The sequence below is a fragment of the Cupressus sempervirens genome, chromosome 3 (genome assembly GCF_028749045.1).
Source record: "Cupressus sempervirens isolate cs-2001-9-10 chromosome 3, ASM2874904v1, whole genome shotgun sequence".
NCBI lineage: Eukaryota > Viridiplantae > Streptophyta > Pinopsida > Cupressales > Cupressaceae > Cupressus > Cupressus sempervirens.
In genome coordinates, this window is record NC_143120.1 from 363,629,436 (window position 1) to 363,646,685 (window position 17,250).

At 36.7% G+C, this 17,250-nt stretch overlaps 1 long non-coding RNA gene and 1 pseudogene across 5 annotated transcripts; both read right to left on the minus strand.

Moving 5' to 3' along the window:
- Positions 1-4,791: 4,791 nt before the first annotated feature.
- On the minus strand, positions 4,792-12,880 carry LOC149566498 (uncharacterized). Of its 4 annotated transcripts, none has more exons than XR_016362208.1 (3): positions 12,803-12,880; positions 5,503-5,597; positions 4,792-5,261 (listed from the first exon to the last, which is right to left on the minus strand). It is a non-coding gene; the product is annotated as an uncharacterized LOC149566498 (long non-coding RNA). The 4 variants fall into 4 exon arrangements; XR_016362209.1 differs by having other exon boundaries at positions 5,503-5,578; positions 12,803-12,870; XR_016362207.1 differs by having other exon boundaries at positions 5,503-5,578; positions 12,665-12,870.
- A 124-nt stretch (positions 12,881-13,004) lies between these two features.
- On the minus strand, positions 13,005-14,606 carry LOC149566499 (WD repeat-containing protein LWD1 pseudogene; annotated as a pseudogene). Its single transcript, XR_016362205.1, has 2 exons — positions 13,218-14,606; positions 13,005-13,064 (listed from the first exon to the last, which is right to left on the minus strand). The product of XR_016362205.1 is annotated as a WD repeat-containing protein LWD1 pseudogene (transcript).
- Between the last annotated feature and the right edge of the window lie 2,644 nt (positions 14,607-17,250).

Consider the following 17,250-nt stretch of genomic DNA (forward strand, 5'->3'; position numbering starts at 1 on the left):
AAACTTGTATTGATTTTCTCTATGTTGTGGTGTTTGTGTAATATTATTGTTGGCTAAACAAAAGTGTTAAAGTAAGAATGATATGCATGTGTTAATGATTAGAGTCACAATTTAGATGAGGGTTAGAAGAATGATATTGTTAAGAAGGGGATTAGAAATATTACACTAGCATGAATAACATAATGTTGTTGATGAACAATTGAGGTATTTTTTTAATCATTATAGAATATCGAAGTGTGTGTTTTCAAAGAAGCACTCTAGAAACTACCTAGAAGAATATTTTGCACTCTTCCATGTTTGATTATATATCCTTTTAGTTTGGCATGTAGATTATATGTTCTTCAAGAATATGGAAATTCTATATTTTTAGGTTCCTAGTGTTTCCACAAATGACATGAAGAGTGTGATTTGTTGGCAATTATATTGCCTATTAGGAATGGTCCAATAAATTCTCTCTGAATTTCTCCTCATTAAAGTTTGTAGTGTTGTTCCTTGGAGGGAATATTCAAAATATCTATGTAATTTGTGTCAATTAAAGTTTTATAGTAGATATGTGTACCACAATAATGTCTTCTATTATATGTTTCATGACTACGCTTTCCTTCTTGTCCAATTTTGAAGAATTTTATGCAAGAATAGATGTTATATCCTAGATCATTTAGTAAATATGACACACGATCTTGGGAATTGTGTTAGATGTTCAAGGAACATCTCTACTTGATTCAAATAGAAATAATTGAGCTCTTTGGTCTTGCATCATGTGTGAAGTTGGATTATAAGATTATTTATGACTATCTAACTCATAGGGGTTTTTCTCTTTTTTATGTCATGTTCTTGGTTATGGTCTTTGATATTATGGTAGGTAAAAGTGCGAACTCATGCCACCCTTTTATGAAGGAAAAAGGCTAACAACACCAAATCTGTTAAACTTCAACATGGCTTAAAAGTGGTATTTGTGTTCAAAATTAAAAGATAATGTAAATTGATAAAATGAGTAGAAATAGATGAAGTTTATCCCTATTTAATTTAATTTAATTTTTTAAGTTTAAAATTTGATACATTAGTTTAATTTTAATGTCCATTTTTTAGTTGTTGAAAGATATTGCAAATGAGGGGGTATAATTCCCACCATAAAACTATATGTTAATAAAGGCTTTTTTATCTGATTTTAAAATATGTTTTAGATGACATATATAGCTTGTACAAAAAAAGAGAGATTGGTCTATGATGTATATTTTGTCTAGTATAACTACTCAAAGTCAAATTTTCACCTCCTACCATATGTCCCCTATCAAATCTATGTCAATCAAAGAAAAGATTATACATTATCAAAGAGGAATCTCTCCTCTAGAGTAGTGTATAGTTTTTAATTTTTTTGATATCATCTAGTTTTCTTTTCCTTTTTTTGAATGAGAATCTTCTTTATGTTAAACTAACCACTTTTAATATCTCGTAATTAAAATATATTATATGTAGTCAAAACTCTATAAAATTTATATGAGCATTATCCCAAATTCAAGCTCTATAAAAGGATATTTTTAGTTTTTTAGAAACTTGGTTTTTTATGAACTTGGTTTTAGAAGTCTAAATTTCTACAATTCTACAAAATTTGTTGATTTGGCTGCCACATGGGATGATAAATAGGGAATTTTGGCTGAAATGGGTTTGGTCAAACCTGATTTGACATAAACCCTCTATACATTTTCCTAATATAATGTATCTTGGAAGTAAGTTTGGTAATAAGCCTCTTGCAAAAAATTTATCATTGTGAGTTAATTATCAATAATTATTTTTCCTCATTGGGTTTTCCATGTAAATATAGTGTTTGCTTGTGCATTGTATTCAATGTTATATCTTTCATCGTTTCTATTTAAAGTTACACATGTTTGAATCAAAGTTAAAGTTAAATTTTTATAAGGCACTGATTATGTGAGAGTCCCCTTCCGAAAGTAAATGCTACAGCTTCAACCTAGTCACTAGTTCAACTATAAATAATGTCACACATAATTGTTTTGATGTCTCATAAAAATTGATGTTGATTCATCCCACTTCTTGTTTTCCCCATTGATCCAAATCTTTAACTAGAATTAACCCTTGATGACTCATTACCGAGTGCGTGGGGGAAGATATTCATAATATTAACATGGAAATCACTTTAAATTTTTTAAAATAGAAAATTTGGTGATATTCTATACCTAAAAATAAATCTAAAGACAGTAAAGACAGTCTACTATCCGCAGTTACTGTGACCAAAAGACAATATACAATATGCATGTTTGAATTCAACAATGGCTGAAATGCATGTTTGAAGCAAAATTATATGGACATGGCAAAATCAAAACAAAACATGTTGCGCACATACCTTTTACCTGCGTAGCAACAGTAAGATTTTTAGAGGGTTGAGAAGCTTCAGCAGAACACTATATGCTTCAAACAATATGCAGCACACAAAATGCTCCAAACCAGAACAGAGATGGGTATAAAGAACAAGAAACGCACAGACGAAAAGAGCAGGCTTCCCGCGTCTTCTTTTTAATGAAGTTGGTGTGGACTTTAGTGACATTGATATCAAGTTGGCGTGTAAATTTTGGTTGGTGTTGGCGATCCCATCTCAGCATAAATTGCTACCTAAACTCACCACCTTCCTTCCTCCACGCGTCTATACTTTCGTTTGTCAGTCTGTTGCAGAGTACGGCCGCGGGATGTCGGCCGCGGGATGTCATGAGCGATGGCTGAACGATGGCATGAGGCATGAGCTAGGCATGAGGATGGGGGGCGAGGATACCCAAACAATCGATCCCCCTGCCTGGGTAGCCGTTGCCGAGCTTCGTTGGGTAGAAATTGCAGTCTTTAGCTGGTTCTCAATTTTACATTTAAATTAGTTGCACAACTTTTTAAGCAGCTTAAGTGAACTTAAGTTATTTTAAGTAAACACCGTCCATTGTCAACCCATTTCTGAGCACCTTTTGGGACGTATGCACATGAGCAACTAAATATGTCTGTTTACGGATATTCTTGGGAGCCTAGTGCGTGTTTGAAAGACAGCTAGGGTTTGATAAAGTTCAGAAATTAACATGAGGTATTCTTGTGCCGAAATCCATGCATTTTCCTGTCTACAACTTAGAAAAACCAGTGGAAAATAAAAAATATGCTTTTCTGAAAATTCTGGGTTATGTTGCAATTATGTCTGATCATAATAACCAAGGTTGCACGAGTATGGGTACTTTGGGTATGGGTAAGGGTGCGGGTATGTCTATTTTTCAAAATAAGGGACGAGGTACATGGGTGTGCCTAAATGTTTATTAATATAATTTTGATATTTTATAGAAAATCTAAAAATATGAGTCATGAATTGTGGCATAGCTTTCAAAACAAGAAATCTGAAAATTCGAGTCATAACAATGTTTAAACTTTAGATGCATAACAAAGGCAACCTTTAAATATGAACAAGATCATAAATCATATAACGACATATTTGAAATGATAAACTTCTAACTTGAAGAGTGAAAATCAAAAACAGTTTAATAGTTTATTGTTACTCAATATTGTATTGAAGTTCAAACTGATTACATATTGAGTTAACCTTGATAAACAACAAGGTGGTATTCAAATGAAAAACTGAAACAGAAATCGAACATCTTAATCTACATGGCAGTTTTTTTTTTGTTTTGCTAGGGGGGAAAAATTTGTAAGCTGGTGTGGGATTTCAGGCTGCAGGGTGCGTACCCAGGCAAGTATCTCGTACAGAATACGTGTACTAGTACCCAGTACATGTACCAGGGGCCTGGGTACGTGTACATGTGGAACCTTTACAATAACACTCAGAAATTTCTGTTTATGGTCCTAATTTCCTAAACCTAAACCTATTCTCAAAGCTGAGATATAATGAGAATAATCTGATGCAGTTCATTTCCAAATTTATGACTTGGTTGCAAAGAATTTTTTTGTTATCAGTTTGTGCGCTAGTTTTGCACATTTTACTGTTTCTTTTTTAGTATCCCATTTAGGTATATTACAGTGGCATCAAAGTTGTGCATCCTACCAGCCTGAGGGGTTAACAGGAAAACAATCATTTTCAGATTGCTTCTGATAAGTATCAACACTACTTCGTATTAGTTTCAGCAAATTGTAGGTCTAATTTCAAAGATGAATACAAATCAGGAACTCGTGATAGAGTTGTTGAAAACTTCTTGAGGATATCAAAAGAATCTAAGAAATTTGTCAGAGCATCCTGAGTTTTTGACATCCTATTTATAAGTTTAAAAGAAAGATGAATACTCGTCGTTTAAGGAAAATAATAATTTGGAGCAGATCATCGAGCAAAAACCAATATTAGTTGACCCTCATTTTGCATCTGTGGTAGTATAATGAACCATCTTCATTACACAAGCAACAAATGGGGACCCTAGGTAGGAAAAACATTAATCTCGTTATAAACAAACAAGGAAGATGTAGTAAGGAGCCTTAACATGTGTGATGAATGGCTAAGGAAGGCCAAGAAAGCTAAGTCAATAGCCACTCATGCAAGAGAACACCTACAGAAAATTACTAAGTTACCGATTCGGATGTGGATTCCGAAGCGGATATGGGATGCGGAGATTTTTTTTTTTTTAAGGATGCGGATGCAAGAGGAAACGTGTGTGTATATATATATATATATATATATATATATTAACATATGCAAAGAAATGCAAGAAATACACAAAAACAAATCATTTGATAAATCATAATATGACTATGAATCTATGATACTTAACAGTTAACTGGAACCTTTAAAAAAAATTCAAGATATTTCAAAATTCATATGATATTCATATATCAATATCAATATGTGCTTCTCCAACATTAGCGTTTACTCTTGACTCTTAAACAATAAGTTCAAATAGGTCATGTTCACGATTCCAACAAAATAAAATTTAAAAACATAGTAAATGATTGAAGTCTGAAGATTCAATCAATCAAAGTCTGACTTTGAATCATTGGGATTCGCAAGAAAATCCACATTCTCATTGTCATCTCCAACTGCTGAAAGATCATTTGAACCAAGCATGGTTCCACTTATGCTAGATGCACCACGTGCCACACTAACATAGCCCGAGCTTGTGTAGTCAACTGGTGATTCTTTGATTGCTGCCACCATTTCCTTCCAATATGGTGATCTCACCAAGTTGAAAAAAACCCCATTCGCATAGAGGCAATGTGCAATAGCTTCTTCAGCACAGTCTCTTGCCCCCATTTTAAATGCGGTGTCCAATGGGCCTCTTTTATAAGAAAATAAATAAATTTTAATTAGTTCCTAACATCTATGAACATCAATGATCATGCATACAAGTGGAAAGAAGTGAGAAAAATTACTAAAATAGATACCCAAAGTTGCTTCTACATATCTTTCAAAGAAAAAAATTTGAAAAAAAAACTTTTAAAAAACTTCAAGAACTTGAAAAAAAATTAAAAACTCAAAAAAAATCATCTAAATACTCAAGAAAAGAATTGATCACTTACCTTGAATGGTTTAAGCTTCTTTGAGAAAGCTATCTCTCCCTCTTCGATCGATCCTCTTCGAAAATGCTGAACTTAGCTTCACATCGAAGGAGTGGCTGTCAGTGCAAACAAAATTCTAAAATGACTCTTGTGAATGCTTCTATGTTGTCTTCTAGAGTTGTTTTAGGGTTTTATTGTGAAAAAACACTTTAAAAAATACTTTTAGTCACAATTTGTTATGAAAGTTTAAGTTAAAATATACTATATTTTATTGTTTTCCCGCCTAACTCTCGTGGATGCGTCCGGATGCTCCCGGATTCCCTGCGGGTGCTGCTCAGAAGCCACCCGCAGGCATCCGGATGCGGGTGGAAGCTGAGCAAGCATCTGACTGCGGGTGCTGCCCGGAAGCCACCCACAAGCATCCGGATGCGGTTGGAAGCTGAGTCCAACCGCATCCGGATGCCTACGGGTGGCTTCCGGGTAGCACCCGCAGCGCATCAGGAGGCTTCCCACATCCGTCTGCATCGGATGCGAAAGCCAGGCCCTACTGGCACGAATCGGTATCTGAGGAAAATTAAGGCAAAGGTTGCTAACAAGGACCATGTAAAGGAAGCAATTGCGATGAGAAAGTATGAAGGTAAATCAGTATCATGTGGAGTTGAAGAAGAGCCAAAGGTAAAAGAAAATACCTTATTTTGAAAGGTCTGCATAACCAAGTTCCAAAATGATTTTATTAAATTATTTGCAGGCAAAAATGATGAAAATTCCATAGCAGCAACCTTGGGTACAAGTTCAGATCAATCCAGTCAAGTCTGAAACTAATGGCTCCTAAGATCACAAAATTGGAAGATACAAAGAAATATCTTGTTTTGGTTTTCATATTAATAGTATAATACCAATTGATCATCTTTGCAAGAATCTGACATTCATGAGGAAGATTGGAAAAATCAATTAACAGTGACTGCTAAGAATGGAATGCAAATATCAAGGTTTTATAATCACAAAATCTGGGATCCAGGTAAAGATTTCAAATTTAAGGCAAACTTACATATAGTTGGAGCTTAGTGATTATCTGCAGCCAGTTACAGAAGTGCTACCCGAAGAAAAATAACTGATGAATTCATGCCTAAAAATCACCATACATGCAGGTACGACAGAAGAAAGAAGTTGCATTTTACCATTGAAGCGCATATGCATTGTTCGGTAGTTGCGGTAAAGAAGTTAATGTGGCAACTTTGCAAGTCTCAGGTTTGTTCTTTCATCAGACGGTAATAGTGAGAAAACACATTCCAAATTTGAACTTTTGATCGATGCATTTCTAGATGATAGTGTTGCAAATGTAGAGATTGATCTGGGCATCTAACTGCAGGTATAGTTGTCAAATCAAAATTAGTGTGAAGTGGAGTTAGTCAAGTGCGGTACAACATCGATTGGATATGCATTAAAAAATGTGCTTCAAGATGTGCGCTAGGAAAAATCAGACATTATTAGTTGCGCAAGTGGCAGTTAAGAAGTTTCAGAATTGATAGACAAAGTGGTTATTATTGTTCATAATGGCAATAATATCAGTAAGATATTGAAGAGCGTCAATATTGATCAAATTGTATCCAATCACTATCAATCAAAGTAACAAGAATCAGAATCAGATCAGAATCGGCAAGGCCAAATCGAATCATGAATCAGCCATGAATTGGAATCGAATCGGCCACGAATCGGCAAATTTTAAAAACCCTTGAAATTTAGTGAGTAGCTTATTTTATAAACCCTTTATCGCTGATTCAATTTATCAATTCACAAAAAATCGTTTGGCTTGAATTGAATCGCGTGAATCGCCATGATTCTCGGAACTATGCTATCAATCACCCTTCACAACAGCGGTTTCAATTTTCAAATTTTCAAATACAAGCTGTAAAGTTGCTCCTGCATATGAATAACCACTTTTTCAAGAAACTGGTATGCCTGGAAGTTCATTAGAAAATCTGATAACTGTATTTGTGATCATGATGGTCTGGTGAGTCCTTGTATGGAAGCCACAATACATTTGCAGGAGCTGAAAGACAAGTAATCTCAATATCAACTAAGCTACTTGATAATGCTGCTGAACTGAGTCCTCAAAATCTGAAAGACTCTGTCTAGGACAATCTCACTTGAGAATTGTTTTCTATCTAGGGTATAAGCTTCAATACCTTCCTTTACTTGAGAAGAAGGATGAATCTCACTCTTTTACTTATAGAGAACCAGACAGTTTCTCTTTCGGAGCACCTTCAACTGTTTTTCCTGCAACTTCACCTTATAAGCGGTCCAATGGCAAGGGAGAAAGGACACACAAGACTATTGATTTGGGTACTCAGTGTAATCATCTTGTATGGGACTTCAAAGCAGCATTCACAAGCACTTATAAGACACAAGATCAAGCAAGCACATTATGGGAATAAATTGAAATCTTGCACCTCAGAAAAGAGTACATTAGTTCATATGGCCAGAAGCCTGGTTTAGCTATAGAAAGATCTGCTAAGAACACGCTAGTAGAATATGCAGGTACCTTGGTAAACACGAGAAAAATTTAGAGAGATAACAGATTGTAAGTGGCTTTTTGAACAAATTTCTGGCAGTAAAGGGAAATGGAACGTCAGGTGGAGTTCAGCAGTTTCACAAACTGAGAATTACAAACTCTGGTGTGCAGATTACTTCAAATGATACAGATGACCATCACAAAGAAAATTATAACAGTAAATTGCCAAGAATGTACTGTATAATAGAAATTGAAGAACTTAGTCAAAAACTTGAAAACCAATGTTTGATTCTGCAAAATATAAATACTTTCCCATGGGAAATATCCCTTCAGTTGCAAATGATTCAATGGCTTGCGCAGGTGCGATTATTGAAAAGAATAATTCTGATTTAAAGAGTGCAATAAATGAAAATGGCATGCCATCCAGCATGTTGAGTGCTCATCTTAATCAGTAGATTGTTTTGAATAGGCAATTTACATGACAGCCAGGGAGCACCACAAGCAGCAATAGTGCCTCTTCCTAAGTGGATTCATTCAATTTCTAATGTGTCTGAAATGTCTCTTATGGAACAGGAACAATATAATAAGCTAAGAGAAGTTGAGATTGCACTAACAATGACGCAGTTACATCTTGAGGAAGCAAAGATGCGCGTGGTTGTAGAGTCAAATAAATTAAAGATATCAACCAGTCAAAAGCAACATGCAATGAGATCAAAATAGAGGTGATAGCTGATGAGTATAATAAGCTTTTGACAAGTCAATTAGAGAATCAACTTCAGTATCACGATTCGTTACTTGCTAAGGCCAAGAAACAAAGGGTTACATGCATTTATGAAGCTAAAAAGAAAACTGCAAATATTAGAGTACAAAAATTGAAAACCAAGCTTGACAAATGCACCAAGAACAATGAATTCCTTGGTGCAATGAGCAAGAACCTTATTGCCAACAAGGAATTATGGAAGAAAAGAGTTGCAGAACTTGATAAAGGAGATGAAAATGCCTTACGGCTTGACATAAGATTGAAAATGCTTGTTCTAGTACAATACAAAAATCAATCTACCACCTCTCGGAGGCTCCATGGTATCAGAATCTTGGTAAGCATATGACTACTCATTTACAAAATATGGGAGATGAATCTATTGAGGATGCAACATGTGAAGGAAAAGGGATTCTTATGCATCCCTGTTCATTGGATGGGGAGGGCTGTAGTATCTCCAATTTAGAATCATGAGAATTAGCAGTACATTGGCTGTCCTTTCTTTGGATTAACCTAAAGGAAGAGGACTACAGCATCATTGGGTAAATATTGGAGTCTTTGGCTTATTCTCAGCAAGTTTATTGGCACACTTTTAGGGTTTCAATATGGAGCATCGGACTAAAAGATGGAAAATCAAGAGCTGAGATTAATTTATCTCTTTGGGAGCTATTAGAAAGCTCTCTTGAGCCCTTTTGGAGCTCATTATGTGCTAAAGCTTTGTCTTATCGCTGCTGCTACTTGGCTTGAGGATTCAAACCCATGAGCACCCTAGTTTCGGTGGCTCTTGCTAATTAGATAAGTGTGTTTCGATGGAAAAACTCCGGCTTTGGTTAACACTAGTACAGTGTGAATTCTAAGACTGCAAGTCTTAATCAAGTTGGAGGCCAATTAAAGGAAGATATCAGCATTGAAGATTTAAATTGGTGAACATCTACAGCTGTACACTGTCAAGTTCTGAGAACCTTTTGGGATGACTACAAAGGAGCAACTAAATTTGTTTGTTTACTGGTGTTTTGGGGAGCGTAGTGCCTGTTTGAGGAGCGGCAAGGGTTTGATAAGGTCAAAAATTGTTGGCAACAAGAATGTGTCTCCCAAACTTTTTTAATTTTCAGTCATGCAATAAATAATTTATTTGACAAATTGTATGTAAAATGAAAAACTGTAAGTACATGTAACAACAATACAACTCATGTAGGATTGTACAGTTGAATAAGTCAAAGTTGGTTGTACCTCTCCCCCTTTTGCTCACATCCTCTCCTTTATAAATATGACAGTACTCACTGCAACTAGGGATCTTATATGCACAAACTCAGACAAATTGGTGAGCATTGTAAAATTGTGTTTATATTGTGCAAACTCAATTCAAATCAATAAAAGGAGAAGTTTTGCTTTCAATCTGTGTATAGGAATAATTTATACAATTACAGTGTTCTTAGGTCATTTAGTTGTATAACCTTATCGGATTTGAAGCTCTGAGGCATTATTTCTTTGTTTAAAAAAATAAAATTCAATCTGATTGTTGTAGACTTTGAACTGCAACATTCATTTTAAAAGATAGTGTTAGTTTTGTAAACTAGAAAAAGCATAAAGTCTTTGAACTGCTACATTTTCTTAAGTTTATGTGCTATAGGCTACAATGTATATGTAAGTATTTGAGCTACAATATTACATCCTAGTTACTTATTTGTGTGAGGTAATCCTAGTCTTTGAGCTTCTGTGTGAACTTCGTCATTAATGACTCAGTAATTATTGCTCCGGTTGACTCTGTACTGGAATCATAGAAGTTGCAAGTTTGATTTGAGACTTGCCACAAGTGAAATAACATCTCTCTTGGAAAAAGAGGCAATGATGCATGTAACACCCTAATGTTGATTTAGTGTATATATTCCTGGTTAAGGAAGGGTGTCTCCCCTTTCCAGTCAAGAGATCCAATCTCACACGCTGAGCTTGAAATAATCATTTTGTGATTGGTTTTTTCAAGTCAATTAATGTATATTCACCCAGCAAAATCAACCGTAGTCCTGAAGCTCAAATGTCATGCCTTTACACTTATATAAGGCATGAAGATCCATGCTAAGAAGCCCCTGCACCATGTCCATACCCCTACTGCAAACCCATCAAATCAAATTCTGTGATATCTAATGCTACTGCTGTTCTTACAACAAAGTCACCACATTTGCCTCTAGCAGGCCCAAAGTTGGGTTGCATTTGCAGCAAAGGTAAAGTATTGTCAAATTCCCGGCGAATTCTGTTGCAGGTGGACGAATTCCTGCAAAGTCTGTCAGCAGAACCTGGGCAGAATTTCAAGCGAATTTGAAACCCAGCGGCAGAACCTAGGCTGACTTTGGGCAAAAGATTACTTTTTTTTGACTAATTTAGTCTATTTGACCCTCCAACCCTAAAATAGACCACTAAATAGGCCAAAAGGACATTTTATATGTCATTTGGACTGAAATATTAATATAAATGGTAGGCAAGAGTCTATAACATAATGGTAAATTGTGAGCCTGTAATTTGAGAGTCTTCGGTTTGAGTCTACTCAAGCTTAACACATAATAATAATTAATTTGAACAAATAATAAATAAATAATAACTAATCAAGGATTCAGCCTGTTACCTATCAAAAATACATATTTAGTGGTGTATTTTGCTGTGTTGTTTTACTTTTAGCATTGCTGCATATTTATAATATATATACATACACATATTTTTTGTATGGACAAACCCAGAACAAATTTGAACCCACCCCCAAATAAAATAATTTGAACAGATTTCAAACCCAAATCCAAACTGGCAACTTAAGGTTTACAGATAAGACACGATGGAAACATTTGTAATACAGAGACCATGATAAACTGCCTAAGATTTTTCTATTGAAATACGGCCTTCTTAATCTGCTATAGTTTAATTTCTAGAAAGTTACAATCACAAAATACAGCCTCAACAATTAATTATATCAAGAATTAAATAGAACAACTGAATGTGATTCTTTCGGCATTCCAGATATCCTCATACTGCAGGATATAGAAGATAATTATATTTGAGATCCTGTATAATCAAACAAAATAGCACGAGAGAAGAAAAATACCACCCATGAGGCAAAGCTAAGAATCATATCACCATAAAAAAGACGATCACAATGTAATCCCTTGACACAATTCCAAATGATTGAGGTCAGTCTTTGTAGAATTGTGACTTCTTGTAAACAACACAATAAACTCAAGTGATTGACAAAATGTCATAGCTTTGCACTTCCCTTGATCAACAAGAATGTACGGCTTCAGATTTTATTTGAAGGATACTTTTAGTTTTTGTTGTAAACTTAAATGGCTGATGGTTGTTCCCCTCTATGGGAAGGATTGGTAAACTTGAAATGCCGCTTTGCTTAGAAAGAGGACAATGTTCATAGGGCCAAAATCGTACGATTCTTTTTCAGTTTGAGATAAAACAAATGTCATGGACTCAAAAAATACGAAAGATCTGCAGCTTATGTTAGAAGTTGGAACCCACTTTTAGGGTAATCCTCAAAAAGAGAGATGCAGTGGAAAGAATTTCATAAGGTTTTCGTTCCACACCCAATTTGTTGATTAACAACAAAAGATTCAACAATCAACATTAAAATGCTTGTAAACTGAATATTCAGCATTAATAACTTTCTCTTCAAGTAAATTCAAAAATTGCACGTAATACATTAGATAAAGAAAACCTAATTGTTAATGTAGTTGGAAAAAATCTTCAATAACTGGCACAGATGCAGATGAACAGATCTAATTCCAATATATTTGACCCGCATCATTAAAGCTTTTAGTCGGGTCTCAAGTTTACTGCTAACTGATCGCTCTCTACGTTGGTCCCAATAGGTTTATTTTCCATTAGCTTCACAATTTCAACGATAAACCAGAAGAAATACTCACGATATCGCTTAAGAACACGAAATGGGTGACACAGCTGACATAGGCTTGGTTAGAAGTGAAATCCAACCCTCAAAAGCAGTCTGACATGGATTTGCCCGATGGGTGCATTTACATTAATAAAATGAAATGGGGCATTACCCTAATAAGTCGGCAGTCAAGTAGCAGTAAAGCAACCCACCTGTTATTGCCAAAGTTCTTCTGTTCACAAATAGAGAAATTGACAAGGTTACTTTCCAGGAGCAGCCATTTAAAGATACTATGAATGAATGGCAAATTTGAAACAATGTGCAAGAATAACTTAACTGCAACTGTTAAACCCTCCGGTAATTAAGCACTATAATGACATGTAAAATAAGGTCCATTTTGTAGGATCAATTTGTACAATTGTATTCCTTCTGCGCTGGAAGAAATAAATGATTTCAGAAGGATGCTGAGCACTGAAATGTCCACAATTCAATAGAGAATTGGAAAGAACGGTATAAAAGAAAGTCAACGAAAGTAAGCTGAGCACTGAAATGTCCACAGTTCAAGGGAGATTCGGAAGGAGCGGTACAATTTAAAAGTCAATGTGATTGCCTAATGAGAACATTGCATCGATTGCGCGCCTTAACCAGCAGCTGAAGATATTCAAACCCTTAAAATCTGGAGCTTGTTGGAAAAGGCAATGGCAACCCAGTCGGGATGGGTAGAGGACCACTGGAGCTGCTCAATCTCAGCGCCGGCGGTGTAGGCGAGGATGGGATCAAGGCCCCCATCGAGAGGGGGCTGGTGAGTGTGGGAGGGGTTCATGGAGGAGAGGTCCCAGATGAGCGCCTGAGAGTCGTCACCGGCAGTACAGATGTGGCAGGAGCTATGGGGAGCCCAGGCAATGGCATTGACGCTGGCGTGGTGCCTCTGCAGCTCAGCCACGGGCAGAGTTGGGTACCTGATGTCCAAGACAACGACTTTGGGAGAATCCATGATGATGGTAGCCATGTAGCGAGGGTCCTGCTTGTTCCACCCGAGCCGCACAAGGGGCTGGGTGCCGGAGCTCTCGTAGATGATGGTGGAGTGCTCCTTATCGCGCAGGTCGAACACGCGGACAGACCCATCGGCGCTCACTGAGGCGAAGACGCCCGCGCCGCCCCAGGCAATGTCGTAGACTTCCTTGTCGTGCGCGATGAGCTGCGTGTCCACCACGCCCTTGTCGATGTCCCAGATGGTGCAGGTCGTGTCGATGCTGGATGTCCCGATGCGCTTGGGTTCTGCCTCGTTCCAGTCGAAAGAGGTGAGCGGGCCGCAGAAATCACTGTTCTTGTTGTTGTTGAGACAGCACTTGAGGGAGACTTGGTCTTCCCCAATCTCCCATATGCGGAGATAGTCGGCGGAAGTGGCAACAAGGTCCGGGTGGAGGCAGTCCTTGTCCGGGATGAAGATGAGCTTGGTCGGGGGGTACGGGTGTTCGAATGACAGCTTCGGGTCGCCCTTGATCTCGCCCGTCTCGTCATCCAGCTGAACGATTTCCACCTTGTTCGAGTAGAGCTCTACCAGGCTCGAAATTCCCAGCCGGTATTTCTTGTCCTTGCGCACGCTCCAGTTCATCCCGTACACATGCCATTGCGACTCGTATGTGTAGATTTCTGATCGCTTCTGCTGCTCCTCTGCCTCACCCTCTCCCTCGCCCTCCCCCTCTCCTCCTCCTCCCCCCTCTCCCTCCGCCTCTTCCGCCTCTGCCTCCCTTTCCCCTTCTACCTTCTCTTCGTTCGCCATTCTGATTTCCTATCGATCAGATCAATTAGGCCACTTCAAACCCCATTATGTCACTCCCGGGCCTCCAAATTATTTGCCTATTTCAGTTTTCTCTATTCAAATTTAGTTATAGAGTGTGCATGGATAAAACTGAAAATGCATGGGTTGCTAGGCGAGAGGAGTCGATAATACTCGGTGTTTTAGGGATTTAGAGGATACTTAGGGCATAAATCTTGTATATATAATGTTATGTTTTCTATGAAGTTTGATTTGGGCATAAATTTTGTATATAATGTTATGTAGTTTGACTTGGCATAAATTTTGCATATGATGTTATGTTTTCTATGTATAGTAGGGTAAAGAAGTTTGACTTAATCAATCATTCAATTGTGTCCATCAATCAGTCAATCGTGTCTTGTATTAGGTCATATTTTTATAAAAGAATATTGTCTATATAAAACAAAATCAACCAAAACATCATGAGTCATCTATGACTTGTCATCCTAGTCATAAATCAACATTACAAGACTATGTTGCCATGTGGAAGTCAATAGACCCAAAATAACAAGGCAACTACTATTGCAATTTATAATTAGTAAGACCACACATCTATAAGGACATGATCAAAATCGCACATTAGTGCACATTATTGTCCAGTGTTTATAGTTGGAGCATTCACCTACTAGTCACTTCATCTCCCATCCACCACCAAAAAACTATAAGGTTCCCATTTTCCATTGAAGGGCAATCAAATCAAAAGTAAATGGAAAAAAGATCAAATTAACTCAATAAATTCAATGGACACTTAGAATTCCAATCAAAAGGAGGATAGTCATTAAAGATGTCATGCCAAAACAGAAGTTTCACACATACAAAGAGACATAAATTCATCTCATTCAAACATTTAAGAAGACAAAAACCATCAAAGAGGAAGAAGAATACACAACAGTTACAAGTATTTAAATGTCATTCTTTTGTTTCCATGATATATCTTGTTTATTTTCCCAAATTCTTTCTCTTTTTCTTGTCTTATTGTTACATGTAATTATTGTTTTGCATTTTTGTTTGTCTATATGTAATTGTATAGGGGGAAAAGGAATCCACTACACAATGCAAGGTCAAGGGTGAAAACATTCACCTCCTAATGTAAGCATGATTAACACAAGATAAAGTGTCAATTTGTAACCTAATGCAAAAGGAAGAATCGCTTTGACTTACTTCTCCCTCACCTCCACAAAGAGAGGGTATTATAAAAGTAGATATGTAATGTAAAATCTAAATGTAGAGAAATGGAAATATGTATGGAACTAGAGAAGAAGAGAAAACTCACCTTAGAAAATACAAATCTGAAATCGGTAGTTAGATGTTGTTGAAAACTACTAAAACTCAAATTGTAGACCTAAAACTATGAGATATGTAAAACCCAGAAATCATTTGGCTCTAGGTCAGAGTCAATCTATTGGGGAGGCATCAACTTGGGTTTGGGCCCACTTGTCAGGGGTTGGGACACATTGCATCTTTGACCTTTGGGGGTCAATTGCAAAATAGATTTTGGATCTCTAAAGTTCTGCGAAAAGGGTATCCAAATATGTGCTCTATTGTGCTTTCCAAGATTTGTAACTTGCAAGAGAAATTACATTTGTTTTGTTGATGGGGGGTTTACCTTGGTCAAACCCCAATTTAGGAATTAACCTTGAAATTAAAATTGAAATTGAGAATACTAGCAAGTAGCAGGAATAGATCTGACATGAAGCAATCTAAATCTACGAATATGCTCTTGAATTTAGAATGTAATCAAATATGTTGATGCAATAGCATTGACTCAACGTTAGAAACCATAGAAAGAAAATCAAAACCTTTGTGAATGAATGTGCTTGGAATTCACCTTAAGAATGGATGTGGTTCTTGGAGAGATGAATGTAGAAGATGCAAGAAAGAATCTTGAATGTATGAAGGGAGGTCTTGAATGTTGAAAATTCTATGAAAGACGTTGCAAAATAACCTTCAATTGCTAGAATGCTTGAATCCTTGATCTTCAATGGATAACTTGCTTGAATGCATTAAATGCTTGAAGAATTCTTAATGCTTAATGCTTGAGTGTGTCAAGATTGTGTCCATGAAGAATGCTTAATGCTTGAGTGTTTGAAGAATGCTTAAGTGCTTAATGCTTGAGTGCTTGAAGATTATGTCCATGTGTGATGGATGAAAAATGGAGCAAATGAGGTGCTTAAAAAGGATGCAGAGTAAAGCTTCTCCCATCAGTCGATTAGGCAAGAACATTAATACCTCAAATCAACCTCGACACAAGGGTCAAAAAGGGGACCTGAAATAGGTCCCAAGTTGCCTACCTGGCCTAGGTAGGGATGTAGTGTGTCTATCACCTCAAGATCGAAAAACCCTTAGGATTTCTCCAAGGTCCTAGAATAGGCACCAATTTTAGGAAATCATGTGCAAATCTCAAGCAAACCTTATTTTGGTGTGGAAAAAAGGATTATGGGTGAGTGGAAGAAGAGCAAGGAGGACCCAAGTGGACAAGTCCTACCTCAAGCTTTATGCCATGAAATAGGAATGTTAAGGAGGGTATATTAGATCCTACCCAAATTCTATCTAGGAGGAATAAAAGTAGATGAGAAGAAATGGGAGAATGTACATTAAATGCAAATCTAGCATTAAATCTCACTAAATGGGTGTTAAACCATCATTTAATTTAAGTGCTTCTAATTTAAGATGGTCCATTTAGCCCCCACTTTAGCAAAAGTATAGGCTCAACCCAAACTCTTGGTAAAGTACAAAAGAAAGAGTCTAATGAATCACAACAAGATAGAACATCACTTGGTCAAAGAGCATGAGCCGGCCAA